Source organism: Crinia signifera, chromosome 6 (genome assembly GCF_055691185.1).
Source record: "Crinia signifera chromosome 6, ASM5569118v1, whole genome shotgun sequence".
Classification (NCBI taxonomy): Eukaryota; Metazoa; Chordata; class Amphibia; order Anura; family Myobatrachidae; genus Crinia; species Crinia signifera.
In genome coordinates this window covers 258,395,052-258,411,771 of record NC_139222.1, presented here as the reverse complement: position 1 = coordinate 258,411,771, position 16,720 = coordinate 258,395,052, and the positions used below count along the sequence as shown (strand labels likewise).

Below are 16,720 nucleotides of genomic sequence, written 5' to 3'. Positions count from 1 at the left end.
TTTGGGTGGGGTTTTACACCTGCAGTGCACATGGTTTTGTCAATCTAAGAAATATTTTGTCAAGGTGTGTACACACGTACAGATTTTCTGTCTGATCTATCTGGTGGGAACAAAAACTTGGAAATGTATGCGAGCAACTGACAATCAAAAAATTGTTCCTTAACACTTGAAAACAGACAGTGATCAGTCAGACAAATTGTTTAATCTGATATAACAAATTTATCAAAACATATATATTTTTTCTGTTTTCCTGCATTTGGGTGGAAATTTTTGATTGTCATATGCTCCCATATATTTCCAGGTTTTTGTTCCCACCAGATAGATCAGACAGAAAATCTGTACGTGTGTACGCACCTTCAGAAAGAGTGAACTAGAATAAGGGCCTGAGTTCCTGCTGGAGCCTGCTGAAAAATAGCCCTGGGTACGCGCATCGCTGACAGGGCCGATGCAAGTCACCGGAGCGCCCCAGGCGAGTCGGGGTCGGTGCGCCCCGGTGCCGGGGGGGGGGGGGGATCTTGCGGTGGTGGTGGTACCTGTGTAAAAAACTTGCGGCGCCGGCTTCCCTGCAGTGCTGGAGCGGGCCGGGGTGTCCGTGCCGCGGGGTACCTGTGGCGCTATCATTGTGTACAAAGCTGGCGGCGGCCGGCGGGGTCCCTGGATTGAATAGAAAATAACTAGCGCTATGCGCGCGGCGGCTCGGGAAGCGCTAGTTATTTTCTATTCACTGCAGGGGCCCCGCCGGCCGCCGCCAGCTTTATACACAATGACAGCGCCGCAGGTACCCCCGCGGCACGGACACCCCTGCCCGCTCCAGCACTGCAGGGACGCCGGCGCCGCAAGTTTTTTACACAGTTCGCTAACCCTCCATGCTGGGGGTGAGGGGCGAACTGTTGCCCTCCAGGTGCCGGCGCCCTAGGCAAATGCCTAGAGCTGCCTAGTGGTGGCGCGGCCCTGATTGCTGACGATGCATGGAACGATTTGAACGATTGGTCATTCGGATCGAAAGGGAATGACCATATTGTCCTTCAAATCATGTGTAGGCACCTTAAGGGGTACATTTACTAAACATTCTAAAAATGAAAAGTTTGATTCTGTCAATCATTTTCTAGAATGCAATAAAAAAAAAAAATATAGACAGCATCTGATTGGTTGCTGTGCGCTTTATCACTGCTTTGTTTTTAGAAGCTTTAGTAAGTAAGAGTATGTAAATGTCATTTAGCAAATACAATAAATATGACGAGGTCCCACAATGCCGTAAGTCCTGATGGCATTTATTTTTTAAGCATATCTGCATAACTGTGATGCCTCAGGGAAAATGTACTAAGATGGGCGTTATATTTCAGATGGGATGTTGCTATTGGCAACCAATCAGATACTATTACTTATTTATATATCACCTTCTAAAAGATAATAGATATTAACTGATTGGTTGCCCATAGCAACATCCCATGTGAAACAGAACTCCCATCTTAGTAAATTTTCCCCTTCATATCTACTTAAAAATTATCACCCTATTCAATTGAGGGAGTAAAACCACCAATGAGTTTACATGCTGTACTCTATGGATACCATATACTGTATATCTCATTGTTATGGCCCATGAGAAGTAGAGCTGTATTCAACATGTATAGCAGGCAAACTGGCTACATGCACAGGGCAGCAGGAAAAAGAAGACTCTGCGCCAATCTGTAGACCGGATCCCCAGGTAAATTTAATGGACAGAAAAATATATCTGCAACAATCATTTCAAAGGAGAATTATTTGAGTACTTTACAAACCATATACCCTAGTTACCTCCACTCCTGCATTCTGCAGGAGACTCCCTGAAATAGCAGCAATCTCCCTCTCTCCCTCATTAGTCTAGCAATCTCCCTCATGTCACCTAGCCCACATTACACTGTTACATCATAGTTACCTCCCCTCCTGCATTCTGCAGGAGACTCCCTGACATAGAAGCAATCTCCCTTTCTCCATCATTATTCTGGCAATCTTCCTCTCTCCCTCATTAGTCTAGCAATCTCCCTGATTTCACCTAACCCATATTACACTGTTACATCATAGTTACCTCCCCTCCTGCATTCTGCAGGAGTCTCCCTGACATAACAGCAATCTCCCTCTCTCCCTCATTAATCTAGCAATCTCCCTCATCTCACCTAGCCCACATTACACTGTTACATCATAGTTACCTCCCCTCCTGCATTCTGCAGGAGACTCCCTGAAATAGCAGCAATCTCCCTCTCTCCCTCATTAGTCTAGCAATCTCCCTCATTTCACGTAGCCCACATTACGCTTACATCATAGTTACCTCCCCTCCTGCATTCTGCAGGAGACTCCCTGAAATAGCAACAATCTCCCTCTCTCCCTCATTAGTCTACCAATCTCCCTCATTTCACCTAGCCCACATTACACTGTTACATCATAGTTACCTCCCCTCCTGCATTCTGCAGGAGACTCCCTGAAATAGCAGCAATCTCCCTATCTCCCTCATTAGTCTAGCAATCTCCCTTATGTCACCTAGCCCACATTACACTGTTACATCTTTGAGGAAAAAATGAATGAGAGACAGATACATTTACACTGAATTATCAGCACCATTTCCCAACACTTTACCAAGTATAGTATCTCTTACTAACTGCTTTGGGGCTCACCTACATTTATATATAAGTCATTTTAAAAGATTCCTCTCAGATGTAGGAGTACACACCCACGCTTCTAGGTGCCACGTTTACAATCTCTCCATATATGGAACTAGACACGCCCTTTGGGTGGAGCATGGCACGCCCCCTCAATTGGGCACTGTGTAAAATTCTACTACCAACTATAATCTCCCTGAAACTAGTTTTCAAAAGTAGACCAGTATGCTCTGTACCAGACCAGAAAAGGGAAGGTAAATTCTGCCTCTTTTTCAGCAGTACTCAGGGAACTTCAACAGATGTTGCAAACTGCCTCTCACAGGTATAGCAGTGTGTGGGCAGCATTTGTCTCAATTTTAGATTATTTACACCTAAATGATGCTGCAAGAATAGTCAGCTTTGGTTATATGGAGACAGGATCCCTACAAAAATTCCAGCCCTAGCTACATTTTTGGAATTTGTTCCAAATAATTGTTGCAGGGTTACTCCATTATAAAACAAAGGACACTTGTTTCTAAAACATGATCCAGGAGAGAGCAAAATACTTGTGTGTCCATGTAGGGCATCTCTGGAAAGCTCCGGTGTTATCTTCTAGGAAGGGATAAGCAGCTGGAGTCAGGTACCAATTGTTATTCACTAGCACAGGAAGAAACCCGAGTTGTGTATACTCTCTCCACATGCAAGGCTGACTTGTAATAATAATGTCTTTACATTCAGTTTTAGGAAATTCCACTGGTTACTTATTAAGCTATACACTATACACTAAATAAAAAAAAGGAAATGTTTTCCACAACAAAAGTCAAGAATATTAAGTGTAAAAACTGTGAGGGTGAAGGTCACACTGCGAGATACAGTAACTGGAACATTTAGGCTATCAGTGAAGGGGTTACTATGAAGGTGAGGGTGTGTTGTCATTGGAAACCAATGAAATTCTGTCATTTTGAAATCAAACGTATGATTGGTTGGTTGCTCTAGGTTAATGTATACTTTCTCCATGGCTTTCTAGGTGACAGATGTAGAGGTCACATGTAGGGTATTGTATAATTAACAAGTAGAATATGCGTACAGGTTTAAAAGACGACTGCAGGTAGAATGGTTTACGGATGTGATTAGGAAGGGTTGACATTTAATTGGTCGACATCATGTGTGTCTGCATGCATTAGGTCAACAGGTACAAACGGTAAACAGATGAAAGATCAACATGCATTAAGGTAAACAGGTTAAAAAGGTCAACATGGCATGGCCGACACAAATGGTTCGTCGTCACAGATTTTTTTTTCATGTTTTTGCCAACTTTTGATTGATTTACTAGGGTGTGGATTATTAGGTCGACGGTGTCTAGGTCGACAGTGAATAGGACGGCCACTATTGGTCAACAGGCAATAGGTTGACGCATTTAGTCTACACGGGGAATATGATTGGGAACAGTAACCTGTGGCAGGCGAAGCTAGCCCACCAGGGTACTGGTTTCCACTGATGAAACATAAAATAACAACCTGACTCCCCCCAAAAATTGTAAATATTTATATGTCGACAATTTTCATGATGACCTTTTGACCCTTCAAACTTTTTTACCTGTAGCCCTAATGCATGTCGACCAAAAAAGGTTCAACCTAATGGCGGTCTATCTAGGCACCGTAAATCTGTAGGTACCACACTCAGGGATAGATGTATGAAGCAATGATAAGGGAGGAGAAGTGGCCCATGGCAACCAATCAGCTGCTCTGTATAATTTTATATCATGCAAATTATATCTGTTACTTCAGTGCTGATTGGTTGCCATGGGGCTGGGCCACTTCTCTCCTCGGTTACAGTTACCTGAACGTCTAAAAAGTAAAATGGAAGCATTGTCTATTATCAACCAATCGGAACTTAGCTATCTTTTAACCGGTACATTCAATAATATTGTAGCCAAAATTTGATTGGTTGCTATGGGCAACAACTTCATGTTTCCTTTTTAGTACACATAGGAGTCTACTGGATGGTCCAGGACAGGATTATTTTGTTTAGCGGCGAAAAAAGAGGGTGCACATACAATGAAGGCAGCCATTTTGTAAGTTAAACCAAAACTCAGCCTTCCATTTGACAAGCAACTAACATGAACAGTTCTGAGGCACAAAGTATGGTATACACATCAGAAACATATACTGTGTATCTCGCTTACTCAGTTGCTTATTCAGCGACACTTATTTACATTTTGATGTAACAACAGATAATTAAATGTCCGTCCTAGCGACAGAGGCAGCATAAAGCCAATTCAGCAAATGTCCGGCTCTTGTATCTCAGCTGTCAAGATAAGGTGTTAAACTAATTAAATGTGCGATAACGTCTTTGTATCAATTACTTGTCAATCCTGTGGACAGCTATTATAATGCACAACGGATGAAGAAACAGAAGCGCTGTTGGAATAGCTGACAACCTCTGGTAAGGGAAGACAGCGCGGTGGGCATTAAATAATAAGCTGATCTGTGTGGCGTACAGTTACCCTCTGGGTGCCCAAGGGTCTGTAATACAGCTGAGTGCACTGTGTTTTAAAACATGATATAATGCAAAAGGTTAAGAGAAATGGTTCTCCTTTATTGTGGAGGAGAACTTGCTGAAAAGCTCCACCACTCGCTACAGCACCAGACACCCGCAGTATTTGAGGGTGCGGAACCTTGAAAACCTGCTCATTGCTACCAGGCACATTGCATCTGGATGATTAATCTCTTGGCCTTTTGGAGAAAGGAGAGAATTAGATTTGGGTGAATTATTTTGTTTCTGTGCAGGGAAAATACTGACTGCTTTATTTCTACACTGCAATATAGATCTCACTTTGAAGTAAAACCCCACCCAAATCTAACTCTCTCTGCACATGTTACATCTGCCCCACCTACAGTGCACATGGTTGTGTCCATTTCAGAAGGAATTTGCCTCTAAGAGTGAACCAGAATAAGGCCCCAAGTGTAGTATCTGCTCTTATCAGTGGGTCTGGACTAGATCTTGGCAGGAATGGGAAAGACTGGATTTAGTAATAATCTAGCACATGCTGGGGTGCGCCAATGTTCCCCAGTTATGATGCAGAGAAAGGTTCAGGTGAGTACCTCACCCTGCCGGGGACAGTTGTTTTCCCCATTGGTAAGGAGGGGAGAAACATTGGGCCCAGTAGATGGGTCTCTTTTCTGGGGGTTTGTAGCCCCTGGGGGAGAGTCGTCAAAAAGCCCAGTCTCGTATCCAATCCCAGGAGAACGGGAAATGCTGGGACTGAGTAGATTGCTCTCATTCCAGGGGTTTGTAGCCCCTGACGGAGAGACAGCAAAAAGCCCAGCTTAGTACTCAATCCCTGGGAGGCGAGAAGCATCAGGACTGAGTAGATGTTCTCGCTGCCTAGCGAGCCCCTTAACGCCGCCCCCCGCCCCGGTCGAACACCCACCCCACGGCTGCCGCCCCCACCGCCGAATCCCCTCGGTACAATGCAAGGGGATGTACACGAACACATGCCCTTGCATGCAGCCGAAGGGGACAGGCATTGTCCGTCTACGTTCCCAGGGGAACACCAAGACTTTTAATGGAGACACCCATAAAAAGCTGGCCTCTGCTCTGGCCCCTGCCTCCCCTACCTGTACAAACGCCTCGGCTACTGTGACGCTTATAAAAGCCCATACGCATGCACAGAGCTGCACCATCGGTCCCTGCCACAAATACGCTGTGGGCCGTGTGCTGCTGATTAGGCCAAATGTTTGAGTTGATCCTTCTCGGGAATGCTAGACTCAGCTGTCATTCTGTAACTCCTCATTATGCAGTATGTTGTGTTGTTGGGCTGGGGTAGGGCCGGGGTAGGGCTGGGGTAGGGCCGGGAACATTTATGGAGGTGCCCATACAACCTGCAAATATTTTATGGAACAATTTTAAACATTTTATAGCTGTTCATATTTGGGTTTCTTAACCAATCACTGTGAGGGGTATTTACTTACAAAATGTAAAAGCGTCAATATACAGTAACCCATAGCAACCAATAAAAAAAATGACCTTTCATTTGTGTTGTGCAAATTAGACAATGAGAACCAATGTCTGGTTAGTTGCATTGGATTTCTGGGCATTTACCCTTTTGCACTCTATTATTAAATGGCCCCGGCAGCTATGGCAGATATATTTATAATTAAACCTAATTGTACATCAGGGATATGGCCGTGTCTATCCTGGGAAAGAGGTTCCTCCTAAGTAGGGTTCATAAAGTGAAGATGGTTTGTTATGTGTCTGCCAGTCAATAGCACCCAGCATGTCCATTTGAGAGAGGCATATGCTAGGAGCAGGGGGTCCCTGCCCGCGGTGTCTGGATACATTGACCAACGTTGCTGCGGCACAGTTGGGGACAGAATTTACAACCTCTGTAGACAGGCCGTGAAATCTCCTCTGTCAGAGCTAAATGGGCAGGTTTTATACACTCATTTCAGCTTCAGCTTGTTAAATGAGCACATCTGTCAGCTGAACGGAGAATCTCAAAGGCCTTTCGGGCTGGTTCTCCATCTCTACTAGGCTTACTCCACAAATCAATGTCTTATTCCCATTTCAGACACCTCACAGCCAAGCTGTACGGCCACCACAATATACACACACCTCCGCCGTCCTCTTCTGCGGGGAGAACTGAGCATAGTCCAAGTCAGCGGACTTCTCACTTCATTCAGGAATCTTATGAAAAATTAATTCCAGCGAGCAGGCAGCCTAAGAACCTGTGCAGCCATGCAGCGGACATGTTTCATGGCGAGAGAGAATTAGAAGAGAGGCCTGGTTAAACTGTTAAATTGAGTGATACAAATGAATGGGGACTTGGGAAAATTACATGGCTCGTAAATAAAAAAGATCATGGACACATTCACAGTCTACCCGTCCCTATGTACAGTGCTGCCAGACATTTGTGGCTTGGTTAATATTCAGCCTATCAAATCACTAGGGACACTAAAGGGGGAGATGTATTAAACCTTGGAGAGAGATGAAGTGGAGAGATAGAGTAGCAGCTATTCAGCTCCTGTCAGTGTGGCCCACTGGGGGGGGCATGTGACATCAGCTGTGGGATGGGTTCGGCGTGTGATGTCGCAATGCGGAGCAGGTCCGGTGAGCCCGTATGCTCTCCATGGCTCCTCTTCTGCCTCCTAGCCTGCAGCCATCCTCAGGCCAGCTACAGAATGCTTTTGTTATCACCGCCGGGTCAGTCAATCCGCTGCTGACTGCCTGCAACATTAAATGTCAGGTCTCTACCACTTTTTTTAGGTGGGCGAGGCCTGACAAAAACTTTTAGTTGAAAATCACTGGGGCCTACCGGTCCCCTGCTGGGCCAGTCTGAGGCTGGCTTCTATAATTTTCCAGGCTGTTTCTGAAAATGGCAGTTAGGAGCTGATTGGCTGGTATTGTACCTCTCCCTACTTTATCTCTCTTCAAGTTTTTTTTACATCATCTTCCTGTCTTTGCAAATTTACACTTGACCAGGGTCAGTTATGGGACAAGGCACAGAGGTGATTTTTTTGTAATTTTTTTTTATTTTACTGATTATAACTGTCATATTTTATTTGATATATATTAATGTGGGACTTTTATATATTACCAGGTGGTAGGGTTTTATTTTTAACAAAAAATTGGAGAGCCATCTAGATTTTCTTCTTAAGGCTCAGACACATGTGGCAATTTTTCCTTTGCCTGCATGCTGAGCGATGTGGGTTTGGGAAATCGCCTTTGTGCTTATCGGGGGGCTAGATCACCCATACACACATAGCGATGATCACCCACAGATCGACCATACACACAAAGCGATGATTGCCCATAGATTGCCCATACACACATAGCGATGATCGCCCATACACACATAGCAATGATTGCCCATAGATCACCGATACACACATAGCGATGATTGCCCATAGATTACCCATACACACATAGCGATGATCGCCCATAGATCGCACATAGATCACCCATACACACATAGCGATGATCGCCCAAAGATCGCCCATAGATCGCCCATACACACATATCAATGATTGCCCATAGATCACCCATACACACATATCAATGATCACCCATAGATCGCCCATACACACATATCAATGATCGCCCATAGATCGCCCATACACACATAGCGATGATCGCCCATAGATTGCCCATACACACATATCAATGATCGCCCATAGATCGCCCATACACACATAGCGATGATTGCCCATAGATCGCTAATACACACATAGCGATGATTGCCCATAAATCGCCCATACACACATATCAATGATCGCCCGTAGATCGCCCATACACACATAGCGATGATCGCCCATAGATCGCCCATACACATATAGCGATGATTGCCCATAGATCGCTAATACACACATAGCGATGATTGCCCATAAATCGCCCATACACACATATCAATGATTGCCCGTAGATCGCCCATACACACATAGCGATGATCGCCCATAGATCGCCCATACACATATAGCGATGATTGCCCATAGATCACCCATACACACATAGCGATGATCGCCCATAGATCGCCCACAGATCACCCATACACACATAGCGATGATCGCCCAAAGATCGCCCATAGATCGCCCATACACACATATCAAAGATTGCCCATAGATCACCCATACACACATAGCGATGATCGCCCATAGATCACCCATACACACATAGCGATGATCGCCCATACACACATAGCAATGATCGTCCATAGATCGCCCATACACACATAGCGATGATCGCCCATAGATCGCCCATACATACATAGCTATGATCGCCCATAGATCGCCCATACACACATAGCGATGATTGCCCATAGATCGCCCATACACACATAGCAATGATCGCCCATAGATCGCCCATACACACATAGCGATGATCGCCCATACACACATAGCGATGATTGCCCATAGATCACCCATACACACATAGCGATGATTGCCCATAGATCACCCATACACACATAGCGATGATCGCCCATAGATTGCACATAGATCACTCATACACACATAGCGATGATCGCCCAAAGATCGCCCATAGATCGCCCATACACACATATCAATGATTGCCCATAGATCACCCATACACACATATCAATGATCACCCTCAGATCGCCCATACACACATATCAATGATCGCCCATAGATCGCCCATACACACATAGCGATGATCGCCCATAGATTGCCCATACACACATATCAATGATCGCCCATAGATCGCCCATACACACATAGCGATGATTGCCCATAGATCGCTAATACACACATAGCGATGATTGCCCATAAATCGCCCATACACACATATCAATGATCGCCCGTAGATCGCCCATACACACATAGCGATGATCGCCCATAGATCGCCCATACACATAGCGATGATTGCCCATAGATCGCTAATACACACATAGCGATGATTGCCCATAAATCGCCCATACACACATATCAATGATTGCCCGTAGATCGCCCATACACACATAGCGATGATCGCCCATAGATCGCCCATACACATATAGCGATGATTGCCCATAGATCACCCATACACAAATAGCGATGATCGCCCATAGATCGCCCATAGATCACCCATACACCACCCATACACACATAGCGATGATCGCCCAAAGATCGCCCATAGATCGCCCATACACACATATCAATGATTGCCCATAGATACCCATACACACATAGCGATGATCGCCCATAGATCACCCATACACACATAGCAATGATCGCCCATACACACATAGCAATGATCGTCCATAGATCGCCCATACACACATAGCGATGATCGCCCATAGATCGCCCATACATACATAGCTATGATCGCCCATAGATCGCCCATACACACATAGCGATGATTGCCCATAGATCGCCCATACACACATAGCAATGATCGCCCATAGATCGCCCATACACACATAGCGATGATCGCCCATAGATCGCCCATACACACATAGCGATGATCGCCCATACACACATAGCGATGATTGCCCATAGATCGCCCATACACACATAGCAATGATCGCCCATAGATCACCCATATACACATAGCGATGATCGCCCATAGATCACCCATACACACATAGCGATGTGTGCTTACGAGTACTCTCTAATTAGACCACTGGTGATTTTAATCGATCTTGAGTACATGTAGTCAAGATCTGAGTTAGTGCGGGACCGTGCATCCCCATCGCTATGGGGCATACACATGGAGCAATCCGTGCTCACTTTCCTAGCAATCTGGACAGAAAATATCACTTAGAAAATTGGGCTATAGGGCCAGATGTGCCAGCCAATCAACTCCTATCTGACATCAACTCCTATCTGTGTTTGCAAAATGCCAGTTGAGAGCTGATTGGTTCATGGTTTATCATTTTTCAAGGCTAAATACATCTGGCCCAGACTGTTCCCTTCTTTGGCAGGTATACTCATTGCTAGATAAAAATGGCTGAAAATGATTAAGTCCTATATTGAGAAGGGGAGGGGCTTTGACCGGTCTTGTATGGGTGTGGCCAATGTCATGTGGGCATGTCCAGTCCAGTGTCTACAGAAGAGTAAAGTTATACAGTGCCTTTAAAAACAACAATTATAGGTACAGTATATAAGTTCCAACCGTGTAGATAACATTACAGCTCGCTGCACCTGTTCAACTTCCAACCCAGGGCATCGCCCACAGACTTAAGACGGTAGAGACTGTGGAACCTCTACTTATTCTGAAGTGTGATGAAATATTTAGAAGTGCAAGAAAGTGCAGAGGGGGTGTAACAGCCCAGGTGAAATCCAAGATGAAACGCTGAATCCTTTCTAGCTCTCAGTGTGCAATCTGATCCAGGACTGAGCTTCAGCCTGCTTGTTCAACTACATTTCTACGGGAGCTTAAGAGCACGATTCCCCACTTTACTCATTTAAATGCCAATACATTCACTATGAAAACACACAGGATCACCTTCAATGACTTGGCTAAACAGGTAACAAAGCTACGGTGTATAAAGCAGCTTTACACATAAAATAGGGGCTGAAGAATAAGATCCAGCTGAGTCTGCGGATAAAGTAAAAGCCTATGATGGGGTTCACGTACTCAGAACACCTTTCCCTGTACAAGGCCATAAAAGACACAACTGTGAATACGGCTGCTTCATTTCCTACTGCTACGGACCATCCGTAGGCATACTGGCCCATGTGACTACCGTATGGGGGTTATTCAGGATTACAAGCAAATGGAACCACACAATGTGCCGGGATACAGTCACCAGGTAGACCCTATTTAGGTTGACATGCATTGAGCTGGCCACTAAAGGTCCACAGGGCTTAGGTCGATACCTGAAATAGGTGGACAGGGTTGGAAGGTTGACACAAGCTTTAGGTCGACAGACAAAAGTTCGACGTGAGTTTATCATGGTTTGTTGGCGCTGACGTGTGTTGAAGGGCGGTATTTTATGCCTTACCATCCACTACGGCACGGTGGGAGAATAAAATAGGGTGCCGAGGGCAGCGAGCCATGAGAGGGGATGCGGTGCAATTGGCCAGTGTCCATGTCGACTTTCGGGGCACAATTTTTTGACAAACTAATTGCGACCTTTGACTGGCGATCTTCCCACTGTCGACCTAATGCTTGTGTCGACCTTACAACCCTGTCAACCTTAGCCATGTCTACCTATTTCAAGTGTCGACCAAAGACACTACTAAATCTCTTATCCATGCACTCATTATATCCCGCATAGATTACTGCAATAGTCTCCTAACTGGTCTTCCCAAGAACAGACTCTCCCCACTGCAATCCATTGTAAATGCTGCTGCTAGGCTGATCTTCCTGGCAAGATGCTCATCGTCTGCTGATCCGCTCTGCCAGTCCCTCCATTGGTTGCCTGTATATTACCGTATTCAATATAAAACACTTCTACTCACATATAAAGCTATTAACCATACTGCACCAGCTTATATCTCTGCACTTATCACAAAATATCTCCTATCTCCACCACTCCGCTCTACACAAGATCTGCGTCTCTCTTCTGCACGGATCACCAGCTCCCAATCACTATTACAGGACTTTTATAGGGCTGCTCCCACCCTATGGAATGCCCTTCCACGCACAATAAGACTCTTCACTAGCCTCCAAACTTCCAAGCGTTCCCTGAAAACTCACCTCTTCAGGCAAGCCTATCATATTTAAGTTCTACACGCATAACCCTCTGAGGCGCTTCTCGGCCTTTTGGCTAAGATCAAGTGTAGTATCTGTTCTTATCAGTGGGTATAGACTGGCCTCTGGCAGAGAATAGAGAAAGGCTGGTCTGAGTAGCTGCTCTGATGGGCGAAGGGTGTGGGACCCCTCTGTTTTTTCCCGGGAGCAGTGAAAGGGCTAGCTGAGTACCTTCACCTCTGCCAGTGGTAGGAGGTGTTGTTTCCGTAAACCCACTGGTAAGAGGGGGGGAGAAACACTGGGCCTAGTAGTTTGACTCTCTTGACGGGGTTCGTAGCCTCGAAGGATGAGACAGCGAAAGGCTCAGTCTAGTATCCATTCCCAGGGAGCGGAGAAAAGCTGAGACCGAGTAGATTGGTCCAGGTTGGGCAGGATCCAGCCTGGGCACAGCGAAAAGCTCAGCCTAGTATCTTAACCCTGGGAGCGGAGAAACACTGGGACTGAGTAGATTGCTCTTCCGAGGGGGGTGCAGCCCCTAAGGGAGTCTTTCGAAAAGCCCAGTGGAGTACCCATTCCCATGCCAGGGGCTGGAAAGTGCCTGCTGGTGAGACGGTGAAACACTTGGTCGGACGCTGACTGGTCGGCTGCCTGGAGCCCGAGGCTGCACTGTGCCCCCGGGGTAACTCGGGGGTGCCTGATTTGCACTGGTGATGTCCAACACCATGCACTGAATGGCTCTTGCACCGCGCACTTCCCTCTAGGTTAGGCTACACGTCCTTACCTCGTCCTTTTGGATGGGGTAGGACAATTTTTTACACCCCCACCCGGCCTTCTGGCTAGGGCCTCTTTTTATTTCTTTCTTTGATTTGCACTTTTGAGCACTTCACGTTTTTCGTTAGTTTGTCACGTTTTTTTGATTTGGGTAGTGCGGCTGTCCCTAACGGGCCTTCCGTTCCCCAAACGTGACTGGGACTTTTCACCTTTTGGGGAGAGTCCCGGTCCCCTCGAGGGCAACCCCGAGCCGCAAGGCGGAGGGAAGCCTATGCGGGTCTCTCCAAACCTTCGGGTGCGGAGGACCCACCGTCCAAAACCCTTCCGGGGGTGGAGGAAACGTGGGTCTCTCTGAGCTTCGGCGAAGAGGACCCACCGATCCCTTTTTTCCCTTCCTCGGCCTTATGGTTGAGGGGGGTTAGGGGAACCATGGGGCCTTTCTCCTTTGGGAGAGGGTCCACACGTTCGTACGGCTGCCACCTTTGCACGTGTTTAGGCACAGCACTGGTGGTGGTGGGAGCACACCTCGGGCTCCCTGAGTTTCTTCAAATTCAAACTTATGTATTATATAGCTTCCCTTCTGGACCTGCAACTTGGTGGGACTGCTATGCTATTACTGGTGCCTGTCCTTGTGTTTCCCTCCTATGTCCCTATAGATTGTAAGCTTGCAGCAGGGCCCTCTAACCCCCAAGTCTGTCTGTTGCTACCCAGTTTGTTTTATCACTGTCTACAATTGTAAAGCGCAACGGAATCTGCTGCGCTATATAAGTAACTGTAACGGAATCTGCTGCGCTATATAAGAAACTGTAAATAAATAAATAAATAATAAAATAAAGCCCTGGCGCCCTTCAATACGTAAAGTGAGCGTAAAGTGCAGACAGTGGCGTTAAGAGGGGGGTAGTTTTTTACCCGGGCCTGGGTCTGCTGGAGAGGCCCAGGGCCCGCTCCGCCCTTCCCAGTTGCACGGAGATGGGTAGTTGGGAGACAGATGACAGGCTGCTGCCGCAGCACAGCCTTTCTCCCCAGCTCTGCACATGCTGCTCAGTGCTGTGTGCTGAGCTGGGAAAGAGACAGATACAGAGGAAGCCTGTCCTCTCTGTGTGCAATGCCGCCCGCACAAATTCAGTTTATTTTTTTCCATGGAGGCGAGCCGGATGCCATGTCCCCGCCGGTGGCCACGCCTCCTCCATTTTACCGGTCCTTGGCTGACCTGTTGGCACCCCAGAGTGCAGGTGCACTGCATAGTAAAGTCACATGACCAGCCACAGAAATCACCATATAGAGCAGGGCTGGGCAACACCGGCCCTCCAGATGTTGATGAACTACACATCCCAGCATGCCATGCATCAGTTTCAGCATGGCCACATAGCAAAACTAATGCAAAGCATCCTGGGATCTGTAGTTCATTAACATCTGGAGGGCCGGTGTTGCCCAGCCCTGATATAGAGGATAAAAAGAACTAAAATAGTGCACCGTGGTGTATAAAATTGCACTGTATTAAGAACCATTAAAAACCTTTAAAATGCCAAACTGTCCTTTAGGAATATTGATTTCCCAAACAGGTATCACTACCAGAAGTTTTTCAGTGTTTTTCCAAAAAGTTCAATATTTAACGCATACAAGAAACATAAATATAAGCATTTATCTGTCCATGGGATAATCTCAGGAACAACTAGGCCAAACCAATGCGTTTCATCTAACTGAGATACTTAATAGTATAAATTGAAGTTGCTTAGACTAAGGGCCATCCCTGCTTCTGTGTTCACTGTTTCTGACAAAATCCTTCTTAGATGGACAAAACCATGTGCACTGCAGGTGGGGCAGATGTAACTTGTGCAGAGAGAATTCGATTTGGGTGGGGTTTTACTTTAAAGTGAGATCTATATTGCAGTGTAAAAATAAAGCAGCCAGTATTTACCCTGCACAGAAACAAAATAACTCTCCCAAATCTAATTCTCTCTGCACATTTTACATCTCCCCCCTGCAGTGCACATGGTTTTGTCCAACTAAAGGTGCGTACACACGGGGGCGATTTTGTGTAATATCGCTGGAAATATGGTCGCTAAGTGACCATATTGCCCGCGATGGGAGTGTGCACCGGCGATATATCGCTGGGTGCGCGCTCCCGTTTTTACCACTGTAGTGATCGCTGGTCGCAGGAACATGCTCCTGCGACCAGCTGATTACCACTGCCGGGCTCCCCCCCGCAGTTTCTTTTTCATCAGCGACCATCTCTGGTCGCTGATGAAAAGGAGAAACTGAGCGATATATCTCCCCCGTGTGAACGGGGCTTTAGAAGGATTTTGTCAGAAAGAGTGAACTAGAATAAGGCCCTATATACTATTATCGGTGGTGCACCTTTGCGGGCTGTGATGGAGATAGTGAACATATGAGAGGCTTCTGAGAAATCTGTAAAACTATTATGGTGAAAAGTTGGTTCATCTATCGATTAAACCCCTGATGAAGTCGGAAGGATGAAATGTGCGGGGTTACAAGCACAATGTCCACACATCCAATGGGAAGGACTCTATTGTCTATGGACATTGGCTCATAATAGTATAAGATTGTTAACTCCTAATGTTCCCTCATCTATGGATTGTGTATTTGGGAGTTTTATGGTTAAAACTTTTTTTTAGGAGTGTTTTATCTTCAAATAAATATGAGATATTCTTTTATGAAGTTCTGGGTGATAATATTAGTGTTCTCACTAAGAAACTCAAATGATATATATTATATGACTTGTTGCCAGCACCCTTTGTTATTGTCTTTCACACACACACACACACACACACACACGCACGCACATATACACACACACACACACACACACACACACACACACACAGGATAGCACCGCATTTACCATTCCTAGGAAAGCGGTGTAAACTGCACTCACCCTACCCAGGGTGGGGTACAGTGGCCTGTAAACACATGTTTAAATAAATAAACAGAGGGCTCTTTATTTATTTGTGCATGTGGTCACAGGCCACTGCACCAGGGCCGGATTAAAGGGGGGGGGGAGGGGGTCACTACCCCTGCCCCCCCCCCCCCCCCTCTCCCTCTATCTATGGGCCCCCTGTGGTTGACATGTATTTAAAAAAAAATGTTAAGATAAAGGTTTTGTGCATGGGAGTGTGGTAGTGCTGCAGCTTCACCTATCTGCCAATGTGACAAAGATTAATGGTGCTGAGCATCGGGAGCCA

At 46.1% G+C, this 16,720-nt stretch overlaps 1 protein-coding gene and 1 pseudogene across 1 annotated transcript in view; one reads left to right on the top strand and one right to left on the bottom strand.

Annotated features, from left to right (window-relative positions):
* Positions 1-16,720, bottom strand: part of HMX2 (H6 family homeobox 2) — a 39,711-nt gene that overhangs the window by 15,412 nt on the left and 7,579 nt on the right. The window lies entirely within an intron of this gene.
* On the top strand, positions 12,803-12,938 carry LOC146012777 (U2 spliceosomal RNA; annotated as a pseudogene).